The 22,540-nt window shown below is 45.6% G+C and overlaps 1 long non-coding RNA gene and 1 pseudogene across 2 annotated transcripts in view; both read left to right on the top strand.

Moving 5' to 3' along the window:
• The window catches only part of LOC311609544, a 134,830-nt gene extending 121,746 nt beyond the window's left edge, over positions 1 to 13,084 (top strand). Inside the window, exons 4-6 of the long non-coding RNA XR_014783417.1 lie at positions 6,661 to 6,764; positions 8,078 to 9,073; positions 12,289 to 13,084. This is a non-coding gene — a long non-coding RNA (uncharacterized lncRNA). The remainder of the gene's footprint in view (positions 1 to 6,660; positions 6,765 to 8,077; positions 9,074 to 12,288) is intronic.
• A 2,139-nt stretch (positions 13,085 to 15,223) lies between these two features.
• LOC311608482 (trafficking protein particle complex subunit 6A-like) lies at positions 15,224 to 15,710 on the top strand (annotated as a pseudogene). The gene has a single exon. The product of its transcript is annotated as a trafficking protein particle complex subunit 6A-like (transcript).
• The last annotated feature ends 6,830 nt before the right edge of the window (positions 15,711 to 22,540 follow it).

Genomic DNA, 22,540 nt, shown 5'->3' with positions numbered 1-22,540 from the left:
AAGCAATGGGTCAGCAGGCCATGGCTCAGGGAGTTTCTGAGCCACAGAGGGGAGCAAACGGCAGCCGAGGCTTGATGAAGACTGGCAAGTGAGGTCCTGAGGTGGGGAGAAAGGATGGCCTTGGCTTTCCTGGCAGGCTGGTGGCTGAGGCCATCTGCCAGTGCCCTGAGGATAGCCATATTGTCATTACTTGAAATTGACAAGGACTTTCATCAGCCATGTAACCGACTCTTACCCCAGCCCTACATCTGTTGATCTGCTTTGAAATGTGGGGCAAGCTTCCTTCCCTGTATCTGTCGAGATGTAAGTGCCAAGGCGCGACGCTCCTGGGCAGGAGCCAAGGAGTATTGATTACATACTGTCTGTCCTCTTGTTGAAACTTGTTTATATTCCAGCGTCAAACGTCACCCAACGGAAAGGTCTCTTTATGGAATTCCAAGTTGTGAGTCTTCGTGGGAGTTTTTCAATAAAAAAAAAAATCAGAAGTTGGCTTTGTACTCAGTGTGTGTGTGTATGTGTGTGTGTGTGTGTGTGTGTGTGTGTGTGCGCGCGCGTTGTTTGTTTGTTTTGTTTTCGAGACAGGGTTTCTCTGTGTAGCCATGCCTATCCTGGACTCACTTTGTAGACCAGGCTGGCCTCAAACTCATGGAGATCCACCTGCCTCTGCCTCCCACAGTGCTGGGATTACAGGTGTGCTCCACCGCACAAGGCTCATTACTATCTATTTAAAAGGGAGTCTCTTCTTTATAACTTTTAAAGAGAAGAATAATATGGAAGATGGTGAGTATTCTGATCTAAACTCTGGAGGCCACAGTATGCACTGATTTATAGAACCTAGTAACTCCTGGGTTGCAGCTAAGGTGATGATCCCTGCCCCAAAACACAACCCTACACACTACAATAATAAAAAGTTAGCTGTCAATGCGGTAGAAGACACTAGATTTTTGGACATATGAGTGCTTTAAGTTTAAAACGTGTGTGTGTGTGTGTGTGTGTGTGTGTGTGTGTGTGTGTGTGTGTGTTTGTGTGTGTGTGTGTGGTATATCTGTGCAGTGTATGTGCATACATGATATGTGTCTATGTGAAAAGACTGGAGGAAGACGCAGGATGCCCAGTCCTGTCCATCTCTACCTTCCTCCCTTGAGGTCTCTTGCGGAAACTTGAGTTAGGCTTGTATCTGACTGCAAGTCTCAGTGATCCCTCTGTCTCCACACTGCGCTGCACTGAGATTACAGGTTTGGTGTCAAGCTCAGCTTTTTATTAGGGTGCTGGGATTCTAACCAAGGCCTCATTCTCATGGAGCCAACAGTCTCAGCCACTGAGCTATCTCCCACATCACATCACCTTTTGGTTCCAAATGAGCAGTTTCGGACAATAATTCTGAAATGTCTTTCTGCGTTTAGCCTGCGTCGTGAAACTGGGTACTGTGAATTTCGTAAATTTGTGGAAGGCTTTGTCAGTTGAGGGGACCCACTAGTATCCACTGAGAGGGCAGAGGGGCCAAAACAGAAGAAAATCAGCACCCAGGCAAGGAGGGAGAAAGCAGAAATTGCAAAGAGAATAGGTTTCACATGACATGGCTGCTCTGCCACTTTATTCATGATAGTTCTACTGTGTAACCTAGATAATTTTTTTTAGCAGGGGTTTGAATAGAATACAATTTATTCCATTTATTTCTTTCTATACACACACACACACACACACACACACACACACACACACACACTGAAGGGAAAAGGTGATAGCTTTTTCAGAAGAACAGCATGGCGTATCCATGGAGAGAATTTTTAGGAGTTAACGTGACAGAGTCATGTCCCTGCCACCTCTGTCTCTCACCACTTCCCCATAGATACCCTGGACCTGTCACCTTACAAGGGAGGGCATAGAGACTGCACAGCTGTGACTAGGTGAGAATCAGGAAGAATGAATTTTATCTGGTGTTATCTGGCAGGGCTGATGCAGTCACAGAGGAGGAAGGGAGGAGGGAGGACGGTTAGGATGGAGAGGGAGGTGGAAGCCAGGCAGGAGCCATGCATATAGAAGCAGAGGTCAGAGTGACGTAATCGTAATCGCTGGAAGGGGGCCGTGAGCCATCCAGAAACTGGAGAGGACAGGAATGAGTCTCTGCAGAAGCCTCTGGAAGGAATACAGTTCAGCCGACATCCTTCCTGTGGCTCCTAGCACCCACTCTGGCCATCTGACCTGTACTATGTTAAAGTCATGCTGTTTCAAGCCATTAGGTTTGGAGGTCATTTATGACATCAACCAGAGGAAGCAAATATAAACCTAGTGCGTGGTCCTGACCACTGGATTTTGTATTCTTCCTGCATTCCAGATGTGCCCCTTAGTTTCCTATATAATCTTACCTCACTTCAAATGTGCTTTTTTCATAAGCCGTGTCTGTGGGGGTGGGGTGGGGGAGGGGCAGTTAGTGGGAGGTACTGAGGATGGAGCCCAGGGTCTCGCCTATGCCAGACAAGAGCTCTACTGTCGAGCTCCACCCTTGTCCTGTAATTGCTTTTAATCACTCATTTCTTTATTAGATGTGACCCCCCTAATGGGCAGTAGGGCCCTGTTCTATCTTTGTATTTCTGAGCTGGGCCCAGTGCTGACTGTGGAGTCAGAGTCCGCTCACTGGCTGAGTGAGCGAGTCAAATCGTGGCCTGAAGGTGAATTTTCAAGCGGATCAAAAGGAATTGTGTCTGCCCTTTCAGGCTTGGTAAGATTTGGGGGTGTGGGAGGTGGTGGAGGGTCATCCTTTGAAGACAAACAACCTTAGATAAAAAATAGATCACTATAGGGCCTGTTCTTCCAACCATTATTCCCATGGTTTCCTTCCTTTATACTGGAGGCTGCGAAGTCTGGCAAGATCGGTGGGGCTCATGTGGGTACCGGTAACTAGGAAGCCTTTGTGTGTGTGTGTGTGTGTGTGTGTGTGTGTGTGTGTGTGTGTGTGTGTGTGTCTAATTCTGAGTCTTATCCAAAACACAGGGCCTAAGTGTTTTTCTGGATTTGCCTCCAGTTCTCTGAGCCTCCTCAAGCTAGAGTTTCCCTTTAGATTTTGCTCACGGGGGCCGGCCTTGGCGCAGCCTTCACGCTGTCTGAGGTCTCTGGGATGCCTTTTTCTGTTTGGATGCTACGCGCCCTGAGAGCTGTGGGTTGAGCTGTGAAACTTGTAGTCTCCGTTGAATTGGATACCAACGGAAGGCGGATTCTTGAGAGAATTTTGCTTCTTGGTTTTTTTTTCTCTCTCTCTCTCTCTCTCTTTGATTCTTGATAAGAGTTCCTGTGGAAACTACATGGTATACTGTGAACTCATAATTTTGCTTTTTCTATGTCAGCAGTTCTTGGGGTCCTCTGCCTCAGAGTGCTGGAGAAAGTCTCTTTATCACCCCCCTTGTACTTCCCTGCACCTGAGAACCACTTTCTTTGTTTCTCTTCTTTCTCCTTCTCTGCTTATGGAATTCTGCTTTCTCTAGCATTTCCCTCAGGGCGTAAGCATCCCCCACGCCCTGCTTCCGCCGCCTTCGGATCCAGCTTGCCTGTCTTTGTTCCGGCTGCTGTTGAGTAGCTGTTCAGGAGTTCACACCATACATTTTCATGGTGAAGACAACTTCCTTTTCAAAGAGGTCCCTGGGCACTCAAGCGTTTCTAAAAGGAGGCAAGCCTTGGAGGAACAAGGGGAGGATGTGCAGGCTGTGTATGTTGTGGCAGGACCCCAAGTGGCGCCCCAAGTTGTTGGTGCTGGATCCCCACTTCCTCCTCCACTAGGGTAGTGACAGCTCTCTCAAAAAACACATGCTGAGCTGAAAGACTGGTTTTCCCTGACAGATGAAGGAATTTCCATAAAGATAATTAAAATAATGTGGAAGGCATGTATGGCCCACACAGTTGAAACCAGGGACTTGACGGATATTTATATGCCCACATACACAGCAGCATTAATGACCATGATAGAAACACCCCAAATGTCCACAAATGGAATGGATAATGTTTGAGTGGATAAACAAATTTGGAATATGCATACAATGGGCTATTAGCCTTAGAAAAGAATGAAATTCTGCTATCGGATGCAGGCCACAACATGAATCAAGCCTGAATACATTTTGCTGAGTGAAGTAAGCCAGATAGGAAAAGATAAGTTCTGTGTCATTCTGCTTGTATGAGAAAACTGTCAAACTCATAGACCGGTGGTGGCCAGAGGCCCGGGGAGAGGGGACATGCATTATCGTCTAAGTGGTCAGCCTTGTTGTTCAAGGTGACGGCTGTATACTTAATCACTAGGTGTTAATCATTAAGTCTTTTTTTTTAATTTGAATTATGGCTATTTAATTGTATAAACTCATAACCAACACTGCTATTAAGGCACAGAACAAGTCTGTTGTTCCAAAAAGTTCCCCCACTTCCCCTATAATAAATCTCTAAATTCCATAGGAAGCCTCTATTCTTTTTTTCATATTGTATACATATTTTAACATATACATTTATATTATTACACATATATACAATAGATTACCTTTAGCAAGAAGAACCATGACATAATCAGGAATTATATAAATGTTACATTCTTAGTGTTTTGTATTTGACAGTCTTGAAGAAAACATCGTTCCTATCTTGGTGCGTCTAAATTTCTGAATGTAACTCAATCTCCATCACATCTTGTCATTATCAACTTAGAACACCTATCTAGACCTAAAAATATCTTAATCTCTAAACAACAAAGCTTCATTGTAAAACTATGCTACCTGGTCTTCAACTCCATCAGAGACTTGAGAAGGAACAAACTTGATTACCTGAGTATGCTGGGAATTCAGGTTAGTAGCTTTCTAAATGAGAAGATGTCAGAGACAGTTTGCTACCTGAATAGTCACCCAAAACTATTATGTTGGAGCATCTTCTTCAGCCTTCTGGCCCAATATATCTGACAGACATATTTGTGAGGCAGGAACTGTTGAGGACTTGCTTACCCTGTCTTGGCAGAGTTTGGCAGTTGACTCTGCCTGTATCCAAACTTATACTTTTTTAGGCAGAATTCTGTCTGTGGTGGAAACGAGGACATTTTTTCCAGTGGCTTGTTTGCCACATTTGAAGTCATCTCCAAAAGGAGGTTCTTTGATGTTCATCATCCTCTTTGAGGTAGGCTTGGTGTTGCCAGGAGCTAACCTGTCTCATGGTCAGTGACTCTTTAAAATAATAAATGCCATATTCTGTGTGTCTCTGAGGTTTTTGAAGCCCTTATCTAACTTAATCAGTAAGTCTTAACTGAACTGCTCTGTACCCTTAAAATGGAGAGACTGGTAAAGCTTCTGTTGTTATCCGCCCTTTTACGGCAGTAGAAAACTGTAACAAGTAACGTGAGTACCATAGTTCCGTTGTTTTTTCATAATTCATTTTTCTTTTTGGTCAAGGGTTTGAGTAGAAGAATCAAAAGATGTAAAGTTGTTGGAGATTTACCTACCAACATATCTGTTGTTTGTGTGTGTGTCTGCTTTCTGTTGTTTACGTGTGTGTCTGCTTTCTATGTTGTGCTGCGAATAAAAACTTACTCCATAACACTGAAATACACTTTCCTTCTAAGTAATTGTTTCCTGTGACTTTTGTACACCAATCTAGGAAAAGAAAACTTACTTACCGAGACAAACGCATGTTTTCAAAGGTTACCAAAATAAACCCCGTGACTGTGGCAGCCCTTCGAACTGGGCTGAGAAAACTGCCTTTCACAATTCTTGTACACGCATTGAATGACACTTCTTGTCTTGGGTTCTCTGACATCATACAGGAAACACGTGACCTCCAGGTCCCCAAGCTCTCTGAGAGAGACCTTTGATAGAGACAAAGTGAGCAGTGGGAATTCTCTCGGTTCAGGAATTCTGTGGCTGATAGCTGTGTTAAAGTTTTGCAAAACAAATACCACCTGCTTGCCTAATCTTAGTTTGGCTAGAATAAACTCAAACTTGCCCTGAATGCTTGGCAGGCTTGTAGGGTGAGTTTTAGTGAGTCATTTGGACATTCTGGGGATGCATGCCACGGGGCTGGGGGTGGCTGGTGGTGGGGAGACTGGGAAATCAGGGTTGAAAGCAGTCCACCTCACACCTGCCAGTCTTTTTAAGGCTACCCAGGTGAAATTCCTCTCTACAGTTTGGGGAGCAGGCATGGTGGAAACAGATGCAGCACCTCTAGTGTAGCTTAAAAGATAAACAACAGTAAATCACAAATCCTGCAAGATCCTGCTTTCTTGGTCCCGATGAGTAATTCAGCAGTGTTTGAAATACAAAGTGAAATTTACCTCCTCCCTTTTCATGCTTTTTCTCCCCCCCTTTCTTTCCTTATGCCCATTTTCTTCCTTTTATTTTCCATCTTTTTTTTTTTTTTTTTGCAATTAATGCTCCCTGGGTATTGCATTTTTGCCTCTTATAGCATCCAGAGCTACACATGCATGCTGACACACACACACACGCAACACACGCATGCACACCAAATTACTCTCTGTCTTGCTTTTCTTCCATGTCTTCAGAAAAGAAATGTAGGTAGCTGCAAGATTGTGTAATGGGAAGTGGAGGCCGTTGGCAAATAGATGATTGATCAAAGTTGTTTGAGAATAGAAAAGATAAAGAAGGTTCTGGAGATTAAACCCATCCTTCGCATTTTTCTTTCCTATAGCTGTCTTCAACCACACACTAGAGCCAGGATCTGAGAGGATGAAGTACTACTTACTGTTCTGGTGCACGGATTGATCAACAGCTGGAAACATTTGAGGGGGGTGGGTAAACATTTGAAGCACTGTAAAGTATCAGCAATAATAACTAGAGTAATAATAATATTATTATAGTTAGGAGACCTAGGAATTTTTATGCAGTGTGTTTTGAATCTTGGTTTAACACAGTATAGACAGCTACAATTGCTGTAGGCATTATACAGGGCATCCCCTATGGAGAGATAAGGTGATGCATGGTAACGCGTTGAAGTGACCATTTCAGCAGAGATCCATGATTCACCAGTTGGGCAGCTCCACACTGCAGGTGGCTTACAGCTCCAGCCAGGCTTGGGAGTGTGTGTGTGTGTGTGTGTGTGTGTGTGTGTGTGTGTGTGTGTGTGTATGTGTGTGTATATGTGTATGTGTGTGTGTGTGTGTGTGTGTATGTGTGTGTGTGTGTATGTGTGTGTGTGTATGTGTGTGTGTATGTGTGTGGTGTGTGTGTGTGGTGTGTGTGTGTGGTGTGTGTATGTGTGTGTGTATGTGTGTGTGTGTATGTGTGTGTGTGTATGTGTGTATGTGTGTATGTGTGTGTATGTGTGTGTGTATGTGTGTGTGTGTATGTGTGTGTGTATGTGTTTGTATGTGTGTGTGTGTGTGAGAGAGAGAGAGAGGAGAGAGAGAGGAGAGAGAGAGAGGGTAAGTACTGCAGCCCTGTAAAGATGTGAAGTGTTAGAGTGGGGCAGTAGCCTTCGAGTCCCTGCTTAGGGGTTAGTGGCACTTTCTGACAGGTAAAACAAGTCTCAGTTCCCAGCTGAGGTCCTTCTTGCTGAGTTGACTTTCTAGGCTGTTTATATAGCATCCCAGGACGCCACAGCTGCCTCAGCTTAATGGCCTCCCATTTAATTATTGTAACACTCCATTTTACATAGGGAAGCAACAAGAAGCTATCTACCTAAAAACTGGATGAATAAGAGGCCAAGGCTCCATTATACGTCCACTTGTCAACCCCTCCTCGCACTCCTCCCCTGTTCTTGGTCCTTGTATTTCACTAAGATGTCTCTCGATCCACTGTAACCACCAGGGCACGAAGTGAAGTGTTACTGGAAAAACACCTCTAGCTGTGGAGAGAAGAGGGAGACACACAGTCTTCTATACTAATCTGGTGGCTGGTGAAGGTGGGAAGCTTTCCTTCCCATAGGCTGGTGGCTCTGACAACATGCAGCAAGCATGCTTTAATTTAATTGAGTTGACGAGGTAAGAAAGAGCAATTTTGAGGTGTGGTTTTTCTTGAGGTGGAGTGAAGATACGTAAAGGCATTTTTTTAAAATGGTGTTTTAGTTGGGCAATTACAGAGGTTGAGTAATTTTGTATTTTGAATAGGAAAAAATCAACATTACAGTGTTGGCATGGAAGACACAGCCAGGCACGGAGGAAAGAGACAGACAATTGCTGATGGTGCCGCCAGCTGGAGAGACCCAGCCCCTGACAGGCACCATCCTGTCACCGTTTTTGGTGATTCCTGCCCCTTCGAACTTTCCCTGCTAGGTGCCCTGAGCACTTGGCACACGATGACTTTATCTTCCATGCCCCTTCCTCTGTCTTTAGAGTGGGTTTCGCCAGCCAGCGGGAGATGCCAAAAAGAGTGGGAAATGAGGTGAAGGAGAGCGGGTGATTCTTCTCTGTTCTGTGTTGTGCTTCTGAAAATTGCTGTGATGTCTTGAAGACAGCTCCCGTGGGCGGCCCCCCCTTCAAGGGTATCAGTGCAAGATGGACTCAGGGATAACAGTATCTTCTTCCTGTTCCTTCAGTCCTGGATGCTAGCAACCTTTTCCAGTGATTCTTATTCGAAGGGCCTCCCCATCCCTGTGTGTTGACTGTGTGGAGCTCTGGCCTCATTCACCAAGCAGCCCTTCGTCGATGTTACGTACCCTCCATCTCACCTGTGGGTGCTGCCTACTTGTCAACAATGAAGCACTTTGGTGTTTCTCAAGTTGAATGTGTGGGCACATAACCCACGGATCCAGTTTAGGTGCAGATACTGAATGATTGAGGAAGAGCCCAAGAGTCCACACCTTGTCATGTGCCAGGTACTATGGAGGTTCCTGGTCCCCGGAGCACCATTCACCATATGATGACAGCTAGAAATCTATTCCTAGACACCTTTTGAAAGCCACATTCTGCTCGAGTGAAGTGTACACCCAGCCATGCATGTGCGACAGAGACTAGAAGAGGATTCCGGCGCCTTCTCCCCCTCACCCTGCCTTACTCATTTAAGACAAGGTCTTGCCTGAACCAGAAGCTTTTGTTTTGGCCATAGGCTGACTGACCAGTGAGCTTCTTTGATCCACCTCTCTTCACACCCTGCAGGGCCTAAAGGTATGATCAGTCCCATCAAGCTTTTTTTTGGGGGGGGGGGGCGGGTGCTAAGATTCAAGCTTAGGTCTTAAGACATGTACAGCAAGTGCTCTTACCCACTAAGTCATTTTCACAGCTCTGTCCCCCAGAACTCGCCAAAACAATCCCCTGGAATATTTAGGCTCATAGGACGACATTAAAAGCGAAAATACAGACCCAGACTCATCCTGAAAGTCAGAAAGGGGCTGATGTAAAGAGAAACTGAAACAAAGTAGAAGGTGTTTTGCTTTCCAGCTTTATCTCCTGTGCTGGCTGCTTTACTGATCTGAGAGAAGGAAAAGTCAGTTGAGAAAATACCTCTGTAAGATCCAGCTGTGAGGCATTTTCCTATTTAGTGACTGATGGGGGAGGGTTCATCCCATTGTGGGTGGTGCCACCTCTGTGCTCTGGTCCTGGGTTCTATAAAAAAGTAGGCTGAGTAAGGAATGAGGAGCAAACCAGTAAGCAGCACCCCTCCATGGCCTCTGCATAGTTCCTGCCTTCTGCTCCATTTGAGTTTGTGTTCTGAGTTCCGTCAGTGATGGCCTGTGACTTGGAAGTGTAAGAAAAATAAATCCTTTTCTTCCCAAGTTGCTTTTGGTCATGGTGTCTTATCACAGCAATAGGCCCTAACTAGACATTTCCCAATAGCAAGCTGCCCCCTTTCTCTACCCCTGTGTGTGTGTGTGTGTGTGTGTGTGTGTGTGTGTGTGTGTGTGTGATCTACAAAGGCAGCTGAAGAAATTCCAGGTCTACAAGTTGCTGAGTCATTATGAGTTGTTCCAGGGAAAATTATTCTGAACTCTGGACAGTGAAGATACCAGAAATACAGAATTTGATATTAGAAAATTCCCCCATTAGACCAGAGACCCTAGATCTAGCATCATCTGTATTTGTAAATAAAGCTTTATTGGCACCCAGCTGTGTGATCATGTGCTTGTGTATTGTCTAAGTCTATTTGCCTTTCAATGGCAGTTTGAATACTTACAGCAGGGACCATATGGCTTAAAGCCTGAATTGTTTGCTACCCAACTTTTACAGGAAGAGATTGTGGGTCTCTGCCTTTGACTATTATTACACAGAGTCTCTCAAAAACTATGATCTTTGAGCAAAAGCAACCATAGGAATTATGTCTCTTTACAGACAAGGATTGTTCTATTGCCCCAGCCAGTTTAATATTGGTTTAAAAAAAAGATAAGAGAAACTGGATGTAATTTTAAAAAAAGTCAACAGTTATTACATGTTCTTTAAGGAAAGCCAACCTTTAGAAAAGAGATTGAAAAACTAAAATGTGACATTGTGACAATGGCCTCTAGGCTCTTTAAAGTAGACAGACTGTTAGTATTTTCTATTTCTGTATAGGAAAGGTTTTTTAAATTCCTAATTTATATGGTTTATATGTTGGAATAGGGTTTCCAAGGTCTGGCAGGGCCTAGAGATCTCTTAAACAAGTTAGGAAGGGCCGTTCAAATGATAGAAACTAAAGCTGGCTGCTACTGCCAGGCAGCACCCCTACAGAACACTTGGGAGTCAGGTACAGGTATTGTAGGGGTACATGAGCACCCACAGTAGACTACATACAGAGTATAGTCTCTTATGCAGTCATCTGGAGGCTGGGCTCCTGAGCTGCCTGCCAAACATGGGTTGGAAGGGTATATACATTAGAGACGAAGGGCCCCTTGGTGCTTGGTGGTTCTGAAAGCAGTGATGGGTGATTACTTTAGGCTTTAAGGAACATCTTCAGCAGTAATTTCTAGCACTTGTAGATCCAAGGGGGAAAAAATGTGCAAAATATCGATTTGTCACAGTGCATGTCATGGCCTAATGCAGTCACTACTAATGGGAATCAGCTTCAAAATTGTTGGACGCTTCTGGGTGGAAGGTCATTCTTATCCTCAGATGCTACAAGCACCATTGTACACGGCCTGTAGACCAAAGCAAATAGGAAATACACGCTGCCCTTATTTTATCTGTGAGCTCAGAAGAGTAAGAACTAAGTATAGATTTCCCCACTTCCTGTTCCAAGCAGAGCCTTGCACATTGTAGATACAGAGAAAACAATCCATTCAGTGGGGTGGAGACAGAGCTGTTGTATCAGGTATGCACTAAAATGTACATTCAGGGAACAAAGGACCACTGTGAACTAAGTAACGCAGTGACACTGCCTGGGATGCAGTTGCTTCTCCTGCCCTTCCTCTGGCACTAGCAAGGTCATCCTAGTTTGGCTCTGCTGACAGGTAGCAATCAGGCTTAAGCCGCATATTTCTGCAAGTTCACACTGCGACCGGACAATAATGCCTGGAATTTATATTGAGCCTTTCATCTTGGATGTTCTGTGTTCTACCTCTAATCTTTATGACTTCTCGGTAAGGTAGGAACTGGGGCCTTGTTTTGATTTTAGTTTTACGGGGAGAGGTGTGGGCATGTGACGGACATCCGGGTTCAAGGGTCTGTTCAAGTGCCCTTGCATGCCTCAAGGCTGAGGTGACAACAGAGATGAACATTTTGTAACCCTAAATTAAAGTTTTCTCCATTTGTTCTTTTTCGATTCAAGGGCAATGTGTCATCCCCCTCCCCACCCCAATCCCCACCCCCTGTAGGAAAGAGAAATGCGCGCGATTCTAGCTCAATCCGATTTAAAGCCAGAGGTGGGAATCGAATTACAAAGTCTAAATTTTCTAAAATCTCTTCTAAAGTACTTCTAATGTCTTTGGTCCTACTATTGGCTTTAACTTGAAGAATACATTTTGAATGCAATCTCTGCTTCTCTCCCTCGGCCTGGCTAGTCTTACTTCCTTAAGAGAACTATCCAGCTGTGCCGGCTAGAACTCTCACAGGCTTGTTTTGCCCCTCGGTTACTATGCACACTGAGGCTTTAGGCAGATTACCTCCTCTCTGATCCTAACTGAGCAACTGCACTTTCAGACGCAAGACTTTATAATGAAAGCGTGATGATTGTTTGCAAGACAGCGTAGGGTTGTAATGCAGATTAAAAACAAGTCTCTAATAAATAATAATAAAACCTAAGGGGGTTGTGCAGGCACACCAAAGAATCCATGTTGGATGAACTAACAATAACTGCTTCCTTGAAGTATCTCATTAGCATTTATCAAGTAGTTAATGGTCTCAAAACACTTGACAGCTAATCCATAGCACATCCTTTGTAGATAATTAAATATTCTGATCTGAACTTCCAGGGAGCAGATACACCGAGCAGCCGTGAGACTTGACCGGAAGGACAAGACGGGAAGCCGGTGTTGAAGCAGGCAATCAATAACTGCCCGTTCCTCAGAGAGATGACTGTTTGTGCTGCTCTTCAGCGTGCCCTTTCAGTGTCACGATGAAAACCCAGTCAAGAACAAACTTACTTTCACTTTAACAAACATAAAAAAATTCAGCTAATTTACATAAAAAGTATTCCTCAGTTGCTGCCAGGCTTATTTGTGGAGGTTAAGGAGGAGGCTACCCACTCTCTGGTGAGCTGGGAGGTTAAGGAACTTTGGCCCCCTTGCCTCGTGCATTCTGAAGATGCTTGGGACATTCAAGTGTTTTTGCTGCAGGTCTGACTCTTTGCTCCAGCTCCGACAGCAGCAACGCCATTTTGGAAACTCTCTGTTCTATTGGTGCAGAAGAGACATCATCTCAAGACATTCTTTTAGGTGAAACAAAGGGTTTCATCCTTTTGTAAACTACTTAATATTCCTAGTACTTTATATCGATAATGCAGAAATCCAAGAGATTCTGTACAGCGTATGTACTGAGAAAAGACATAGCCAATATGTGAAGAAGAGTTTAGATTAATAACAACAGGGAAATATTTTCAACTTTAGAGAAAGGGTTAAAAACTTAGACTTTTTCTTATATTTAGTTTTACTTGAAAAAATTAACAATACCAAACACACACACACACACACATACACACACACACACACACATACACACACACACACACTTGCTCTGGAGGGAGCGGGGAGCCTTGGGCCTGCTAGGCAAGTGCCTTACCCCCAGCCACATTCCCAGCCCTCTTTTCAAGGACGGGTCTCACTGTGTAGCCTAAACTGGCTTTAATCTGCAAGGCTTCCTGCCTCTGCTGCCCAAGTGCTGGGATTACAGTACACACCATCATGGCGATTTTTACTGTTTTTCTTTCAGAATGGCTAAAACATGACATGAAACAACCTTGGAGACAGAATTTTATAAAAAAAGATGTTAGCCTTGAGAAGTGTTTTCTTTAACTGTTACTTTCTGATGAGCCATTTTTTCCCTTCTGAACTTTAATTTTTTTACATCAAAGAAAATATGCTATGTTAGTAATTTCTCACAAAGCCACAGCCATGATGATGTTAGCAAGTCCTTGCGTGTCAGCTGTGGCCCCAACAGCTTCGTTTCGCTAGACATCTGTGGGCCCATCCACGAAGAGGCTTCCTCGTGCCATCTCTTCACTTTGCAGAGCATGACAGCGAGGCTCAGGGTGGCAGATGATAAAAAGGCCGTATGCTAATCTTTGGGGGAAGTGAGGATCTGAGCCAGGGCAACTCAGCTCCAGCCTCTTAGCCAGTGTTTGTACCCGTCACCAAACCACCCTTTTGAACCCAGGGTGAAGTGGGGATGTTGAAGACAGGCCAGATGATGACAGGCTGTTTTAAGGAAGGCATTTGCAAGGGAGGAAAACCAGAATTGGCTTTGATTTCAAAAGTATTTCCCGCGTGAATAATGACTCACAGTCAGAGATGATGCTTTGACTCTGGCCTACTAAAAAGTATGAACGACAGAGTCTAGGGTCTTTTGTCCCAACTGACTTGGATAATAGGGAAGGGAAGGCAGAAGGAGAGTGAATCATAAAGCAAGAGGAGGCAGTAATGGTGTGGTTTCTGGTGGCGTAAGTCCTTCCTGGGTCTGATGCTTTGACTGAAGCCGGATAACATCCAGCCAAGTTCCTGTACATAAATGTCTACATGGAACATTTACGTGAAAGATGCCTTTCAGGTACCGCATGCTATGCATCCCTCGGGTGATGACGATCACGGCGTTTCGTTTGAATGAGTGTTGACCACTAAGAGCCTCTCTGAGTCAACCTCTTAACAAGCTGTGGAGATACGCCTTTCAAAGGGAGAGGGGATCTGTGAAGTGGAGGCTGCTGGGAAAAATCTAAAGCTTTGCCCAGATGGCCTCGCTGTTAAGTCTTATCTCTCCCAGCCAGGGACGAAAGGTGAGAGGCCAGTCAGCCTCTGTCTGTTTATTTCTGCCCTTTTGTCCTGTCTGACACTTTGCCTTCAGAGCTGACCTACTGTATTTCTTTTCCACCTCCTTCCTGGCCTCTCTGAAGTCTGAGGCAGCCTGCTCACCAGCAGGCCACAGTGAGAGAAGCACAGAAAATTTGTAGACTAAACCAAAAGCACTAGAGGCAGGCAGGGACCTGGAGCAGTAATATGCTAACACGGAGGCTAGCATCATAGATCCAGGGCTAGGAGAGGCTGAGGAGCAGACTTCTGGGGTGTCAGGCAAAACTGGGGCACCAGGCTGGAAGAGCTCTGTAGAGGGAAGGCTACTGGGGGCACAGCTAAATCCATTTCTGGGACCTGTTGGTTTATTTATTTTATCATTTAAAAATCAACTCTAGTGTTTTATTCCTTTCCTGAGGTACCTATCAGTGTTATTTACAGGAGATCTTATTGTTGGGCCCATCCTTTAAGAATAGCTTTTCCTTTCCTTCCCTCCTTTTCCCAACTTCTCCCTCTCTCCCTTTCTAACTTTCTTCTTTCCTTTCCTCTGGACCTCTTTAATTTGGCTGGTGGTTCTATACTTCTGTATATCACAGATCACTAAAGAAAAAGGAAGAAAGAATTGGGAGAAAGGTTAACTACATGCCTGAACATAAGGAGAGGCACCAGATCCCTTCTGGGTTGCCAGATTTTTCTTTTGTTGAAGGAAACTGTTGGGGGAAGAACAGCTCTCATTTCCTCTCATTGTTTCCCAGATGAAGGGAGGAAGTAATCACACGGGGGTGGGAAGCAGCCAGCAGCCTTCCTCAGCGACAGTGCCTCGCAGTGTTAAGCCCCACACAGCCATTTTACAAAGACGTGTTTAAAATGTACGGATGTAAGAAAATGAGCAAGGGGCGCAAGGCGTCGCATGGCGGATGCGGTGCTGTTCGAGTTTCTGCACAGTGAGACGGTGGTGGAACTGTGGACCCAGGATCTAGACCTTGGCAAGGGGGCGTGGGTGGGGAGAAGAAGAGCCCGTAGGTCCTGGAGGGCCCAGGATTCCACGCGGCCCAGGCTCTGGGAGAGTGGCTGCCTTCCCACCCCCCGAAACCCCCCAGACAGTAGCCTTTAGAGAGGAGCTAGAAGCCCTCACTGCAAAGATCTGTGGGCGGCCATGTTCCAAAAGCACACGGATGGACTCCGCACCAACCTCCAGGGGGACCTATGTGCTACAGGACAACAGGTTCCCCTTCCTCGTCACCAGGGGGGCCCAGGGCCACAGTACCTAGAGGAAGCCCCCCACCTACGGCCTTCTGTGCGGCACCCACCATACTCTGGGCTTCCAGAGCCTGGTCACTGTCTCCGTGGCTTCCCTGCCGGCCTGTAAATTCCAGACAGTAATCCAGAAGTCCTGAGGACCGCGGGCTTGTCCTTGCCTGACCTCAACCTCGGGAGATCCTGGCATCTTAGCCCTGCCAGAGTGCTCACCTTTGCGGGTGGCCTTGAACTGAGCTCACAGGTTCTGTGGGGGAATCACACGTGCTTCAGACATGGGACCGGAAGGAGCTGGGCGGTCCCAAGACTTCAGAATGGAGAATGGGCGGGAAGGGACGTTAATGATTCTTTATGTGGAAAAAGAAAAGAAAATGACCAAGTACAGTTTTAGTTCACCACACACCCTTCAGACACCTGTCTTTGTTGGGAGATTTTCAGAAGACTTAATCTACAACATGAAGAAGAGCTCAAATATCCTGCTTCTGGGACCCATTAAAAAAAAAAAATCATGTTCAATGTACCAGATCTTTTGCCCTATAGCATGCAAATGGAAATTCCACTGCTGGTGTGAATCTAGCCAATGTATGCTAGCCAATGTGATACTTGGTGCCCAAGGCCACCAGAGAATTTGGACCCATTCTCCCACTGATAGTTAGCTAGGCTGTACCTGGAGAGTCTGGGTGGGAACCAGTCCCTGAGTAGAGGAAAAGCCAAGAACCATGATGGTGTCACATCTCAGCCTTGCTTCGATCTGTCTAAAATGTTGCCCGCGGCCTTGGGAGCCCTGCTTCACAAACCCTAGATCCTTTAGTTAATGACTTCTGCTCTCCTGCGAGGGCAAGCGGGAGACATCTGTCGTTCTTTGAAAATGCTCTCAGGAGTCTGCACAGTTCCACTCGACCCGGTAAAGACAGTTTTGTTTACATTCTTCCATCCTTAACGCTCCTGAGGGCTGCTGCGCTATACTCACCCAGGAGTAGTGTACAGCTGGCCCTTAACACTTGCCCTTTGCTGTGAGCCTAAAGCGAAGAAGTAGAGCATTCCCCGGACCAGCTTCTCTGCTTTCTGTCTCTGCATCGTTGAGGAAAAGCAGCCAATGGCAAGGTCTGGCTGGTGGGAGAGATGCAAACAGAAGTGGGAGGACCCTGTGAGAAAGCCAGGTCTCATAGGATGGCCCGCATCAGGGCAGAGCAGACTTTGTCTAGGGGAGGTCAACATCAGACAGATGTTGCAGTTTCTGTCTGCTTCAGCTGGGAATCTGGATTTGAGGGTTACTACTTAGATGGCATCATGTCCCTGTCCATTTCCTAAGGCAACACCTTAAACTCAGGTACCTCAGAATGCAGACGTAGATACAATTAGTTGAGATGACCTCACAGCAGTTGGTGCTGGCTTCTAGAGGAACACAGCCACACTCTGTTCCCTTGTTTAATACAGGCTTTGCTGGCATGCCTGCACCACGCCTCTAGCTCAGCGGGAGGCTAAGGGGATTGTGTGTGAGAATGCACACATCTCTTTCTATTTCCCCGTCGAGAAGCCCCCTTCCTCATGCAGCTGTGCCAAGGGCCGCTTCTGACTGGCCTCAGGTTACCCAAGCCAAAGGGAGAGCGTTAGAAATAGGAAGATGGTGGGCGTTCCCTTGGTAGTCGGTCATGGGAGAATATTCTAGACCACAGCAGGGTGAACTAGAACGAAGTTCTCTGGAGTCTAGTAGAGATTCAGTGAAGGAGAAGAAAGGGCCACGCCTAGAGTTGCGCTAATTGGACTCCACCCAGATGCAAAAGCTTGTAAACTTCAAAGAGTGCAGGGAAACTCCTGTTGATTTCCTGAACTGTGTTTTGGGGGGCGGGGGAGGGGGAGGAACCTTTGCCATCCTGTTCTCTGGAATGGCACCTCAGGCAGGAAGGTGGGCATTTTACAACTGCAGTGTGCCACAGACCAAAGCCAGGTTTCCTCAGTGGGTTCCCCCCCGCTACCCCTCTACAACTCCACTGAGAGAGACATCTGAGAGCAGAAGTGGGAGCGGGAGGAAGGGGAAAGATGGAGGGTAGAAAGGTAAACACGAGAGGCAGGGCTTTCTAAATGTCCAGGGGTTGCTGTGATGCTGCTCCCTCCTTCTCCGAGGTTAGCATGTTTAATTATTAAACACAGAAGCTTCATCAACATTTGGGCTCCTTGGAGACGACCAGCAATTATCTCAGGCTGTTTCCCACCGCCATCCCTCCCAACTTCAAAGGGAACTCATTACCAGGCCCCAAATTCTTCAAATTACTTCCCCATCATCTCAAATGATGTTTGTAAGTAGTTCATAATGAGAGTCTAATCTCACTCTTCAGATTACTAAAGAAGCTCTCAGAAGATGGACCGTGATAAAATTATCCCAACTCGGGGCGATTATCTTTGGATCACCCTTCCCATCAAGATTTCAGTCACTGGTTTGTTAAAATTTTAGGAGATATTTTATGTGCATATATTTACAAGGATAATTTATACAGACTTCTCCCTGGCTCTTATTTGCAAATTAACATCCAAATGAGACTTCTCAAAATGAGCTATTTTATGTCTTGCCGATGAATAATTAAAAATGTATATTAAACTCAGATAGATGTGATGAGCCTGTCTTTGAGGTTGCCAGCAAAATATAGTTGCCTTTGTTTTATGGCAGGTTGTATTTCATAAGAGGAAGACTAAGCCATCCCAGAGCCCTTAAGCCTTTATTCATAGTCAGACAGCCTAGTTCATTAATTGGAGCCGTGTCAAGGTTTGCCCTTGACATCAACAGCAACAAAAGAAAGAAAAAAGGAGACATAGTTTTCACATCTTATGGATGTATGCATGTATGATTTTTCAATCATTACTTACATGATTTCTTGATAAATAGTAGACCAAGTAGAGTCTGTGGTAAGAATTTTCTGGAAATCATCTTTATATAGATTTAAAAACTCTCATGCGGCAGGCTATGCCTGCTCTTCTGAAGCTGTCTACTGCTTTCTTCTCAGCTACCTGGCCTGGAGAGCAGGCTCCCCTCTTTGTGGTGGTCGTGTGGGTAGCCTGCTCCTCATTGAGTCCTTACAGGTTGCAAAGGGGGGAAAAATAGGCTGGAGTGTAGTGGTGTGCCTATGGGAGAGCCTGCCTTTAGGGGTTCAAGCTTGGCTAGGACAGACAGCTACTGAGCCACGAGCAGCAATTCCAATGCAGAGTGATAGTGGTTGGGAGGATAGGCCACGTTTGCAAAAGCAGCAGGGAACGAGAGGACCCCAGTCCAACCCAACCAAGCAGCATCCATCACAGGTGCCAAAAACAAAACCAACACAACCAGGCATATAAATCGGCAGAGAGATGGGATGCGGGGTAAAAACTATAGCTCCGCTTTTTGTAGATTCCATAACAGGGGCCCTTTAGATCATGACCTGTTCCTCATTGCCTCTGCTTTACCTTCCTTGCCCCGCTTTTGTTCTGATTCTGGGCTAAAGCTAGAGATGTCCCTTAGGGAGATCAGTCAGGAGAGGTTATGTGTCACCAACTGTGGGAGAATCCAGCCTTTCCAACAAAGGTGTGAAAGGATGTCGTGGTAATCTCGGTCTTGTTCCTGTGCGTGCCTGCCTATCTTCCCTTCCCTGCGTGGGATCAGGCACCATAAAAATGGAAACTTTGACATGTGATCACATTAATTTTTAACTCTGAACTCTTGGCATTGGAGGCCAAGTCATTGAATTGGGGCGGTGGGGAGTAGGAGGCTTGTGAAAGGGAGAGAGGGCAACGCAGGTGAAAGGGAAGCCGGGCAGGCAGAGGGCTCTCTCATTCTTTCCTGCTCTTGGAGTGTCAGGTCAGAAGTAGTCTGCAGTGTCCTGGCCACCTGATTAAAAAGAAGGAGGACCAGATATATAGCATGTAATAGGAGATTATAGGGAGCAGATGAAGGCCCGAATGGTGTATTATTGACAAGAACATGGCCACGTGAGGGACCTCAATGCTTCAGACCCACGAGAATGGCAAGGCCTCCCCTGATTGACGTTGGCAGTGTGTTCAGAAAGCGCCAAGTTCAGGTTGCTGGGGTGACAGGAACCTGAGAGACAGCTCCCCTACAGAGACCTCCTGCAGAGATGAGCTAGCCCACGTCCTCAGCACTCCTGTTATCTGCAATGGACATGCTGACTTCCTAGGCTGTTGCTGGTCTGCATTGATCAGAGCACATGGCTTTTCTGTATGTGTGTCATCGCGCCATTGCTCATTGGCCAAGTTAGTTCAAAGCTGTGCAGAAAGTAGAAGGAAAGGAGGAAACTATTATTTGTCAAATAAGACATCTATCTGTAAAAGGACCAAAGCTTGAATCTGTGTCCTAATTGAGCCAGTCTTCCTGTGATTTCTGCTTTCTAGGGACCTCCTTTCAAAGTACAGAATAACAGCTGCCGCCACCAGTGCAGGAAGCAAGAGGAAAGTATGTTTTCTCTTGAGTGTGGGCTCCTCATCACTAACATCATTGTGTACAGAGGGAAACCATGTAGTGTAAAACTAAGTTGTTTTCAGTCTCCCTTCTGCTTTCCCTCAACGCTTTGCTCCTCACAGACCCTACCGGGTTCCTGTTTTGTTTGAAAACTACCGGTTTTCTGGCTGGCCAGGGAAACCCCTTGCAGCTTGTGAAGGTAGAACCGTCTAATGTCGTTTTAATGTCATCTCTCTGGTTCATCCAGATGATTGAAAGAATCTGGATCAAATCCCAAAAAGAGCCGGAAGAGCAGAGCACGTAGGATTGTATACGGCTTCACTGCCTATGCAGGAACTCAGCCAGTGGTGAGGAGATGTGACAATAGAAGGTCGGTCCGGAGTTGGAACGGTCATCTCGTCAGGTCGCCAGTGAATGCTCACATGCAGAGGTTTGGAAGAAGAGTCCATGGCCAAAGTCTGTACAGATGCGAATAAATAGTTTGATTGTTACGGCTGCCAGAACAAGGCTGTTGTTTCCTATGGGAAATTTGAACCCCACAACATGCACACACACCATAAACTTCTATCAGTTTTTAAAAACCCTTTTGAAGGGTCTTCAGGGTCTGCCACCTTACTGTTTTTTTTTGTTTTGTTTTGTTTTGTTTTTAAATGTAAGATCGCAACCTGTTTACCTTTTTCCAAAAGCCAAGTTTTATTCCTCCCCTCAGGGTTTGTGAAGTGGGTTTTGGCCTTACCTGTTTCGTTTGTTCCTTGAAAGACAAACACCCACCCACTGTCATTTACTGGCTTTGAGACAGATGGTAAGAGAATTTGTAACAGTGGGAAAATTAAAGCGCTCTGAAGTACAGAGTCACTGGATTAAAATTCCCAAATGTGCTGTTTTCTAAGTTTTCATGGGTTCTTTGTCTTCTTCATGCAGCGATCCTGTGGGCCTCCAGGGCAAGGTTCTGTCATGTCTCTAAGTATCTCTTTCTCTGTCATCTCAGCATGACCCTTCCACAGGGACCCTTCTGCCTCCTTCCACAGGGCCGCAGACATAGGCGCATCAGGTACAGTAGTGACGAATGGATGCCAAAGCTGGTAGGATAACGGTGTTAGCGCGAGTGTTAAGTGTAGGATACAGGCCCCAGCAAGCAGAAGCACTTTGAAACACCTGGTACAGGAGTTGGACAGATAGCTCAGTGGTTATAGCACATATTGTCCTGGCAGGGGACCTGGCAGGTGACCTGGGTTGTCAGCCTAGCACACATATCAGGCAGCTTACAACTGTCTGTAGCTCCAGTTCCAGGAGATTCGACATCCTCTGACTTCCTTAAAGTAGACATGTATATGCACACATAAATAAACAAACAAAAAGAAACACGCAGTATAGAATTTTGCTATGGTGCTGTTTTCCAGGGACCGGAACACAGAGCCACATATGGCCTGAGATGGAAGAGCTGTGACGGTGCTGGGTGTAGGTTCTGTCAGCCATCTTGGAATGCCTACACATTGTTACCCGGTGTGTTCAGTGTGCTCTCCAATCTTCTAAGCAGCTTTTTCCCAGAGGCTCCCAGTTCTCTGATGAGAATGGCCAGACAACACAGCCCCCCACCCCACGGGTAGAACAAGCTTGTTCCCAGGAGGCTCTGTGAGATTTGCAATTAGCTCAAACTATCAATTCAGCCTCAAAGAAAGCTGAAGCCCTAAGTAAGATGACCGAAAGTCAGGAAAGGTGAGGTCTTGACTGTCTGTGAAGGCCACAGCCTATAGGTGTGTGTTTCTGATGCCAGGGACCCTTGCATGGCTGTTGCCTTTGACTCCTGTCCTACCACATACATGACTCTCTGAAGGCATTTCCCACATACTCTAACAGAATAACTTATGAGTTTCTAGGTACTTTTATACAGCTTCAGAGTTTAGTGGGATCGAAACGAGATTTCCTGGTTTTTTTTTTTTTTTCGACTTTCCTTTTGAGCTGGAATATGGTAAATCTTAATGAGACTATTATTCAGAGTAGAGTAGGGTTTTATTTTGGTCACTGTAAAAATATAATGCATCTTAAAAAAAAAATTCTTCTCTTCTGAAAAAGGAAAGCCAAACAGCAGATGTCATGAGTGTGTCGGACAAAGATAAGAAGCAAATTGGCAGCAAGTAAAACATTTACTTTGTCAGCTGTTAAGTATATGTTCGGTTTTGGAAACACAGTTATCAGTTAGTGATCCACGGAAGTCGGTGCTGTAACTATGACTCTCTTTGTAACTATTTTTTCCTAGCTTCCTCTCTTCCAAACTTGTCTTGATTGCATACTTCCGAGTCTTCAGACACCTCAGAGATCCAGTGACGTAGTCTCCAATGGTGGCAGGAAGTGTTCAAAGCAGGCTCCTTGCCGCTAACTGTCGGATCCTGCCTGAAGTGAGTTGCTTTCTGAGTCAGTGTTTGGAAAATACTCAGAGCTCCTCATGTGAAACGCAAGATCTGAGAGCACCGGGCTATTGCTTCCCCTTATTCGTCTTTTGTCAAGCGCCTGGTACCACGACAATAG

The sequence above is a fragment of the Acomys minous genome (genome assembly GCF_964271855.1).
Source record: "Acomys minous genome assembly, chromosome: 11".
NCBI lineage: Eukaryota > Metazoa > Chordata > Mammalia > Rodentia > Muridae > Acomys > Acomys minous.
The sequence above is the reverse complement of the archived record's forward strand: the minus strand, read 5'-3'. Positions and strand labels throughout refer to the sequence as shown.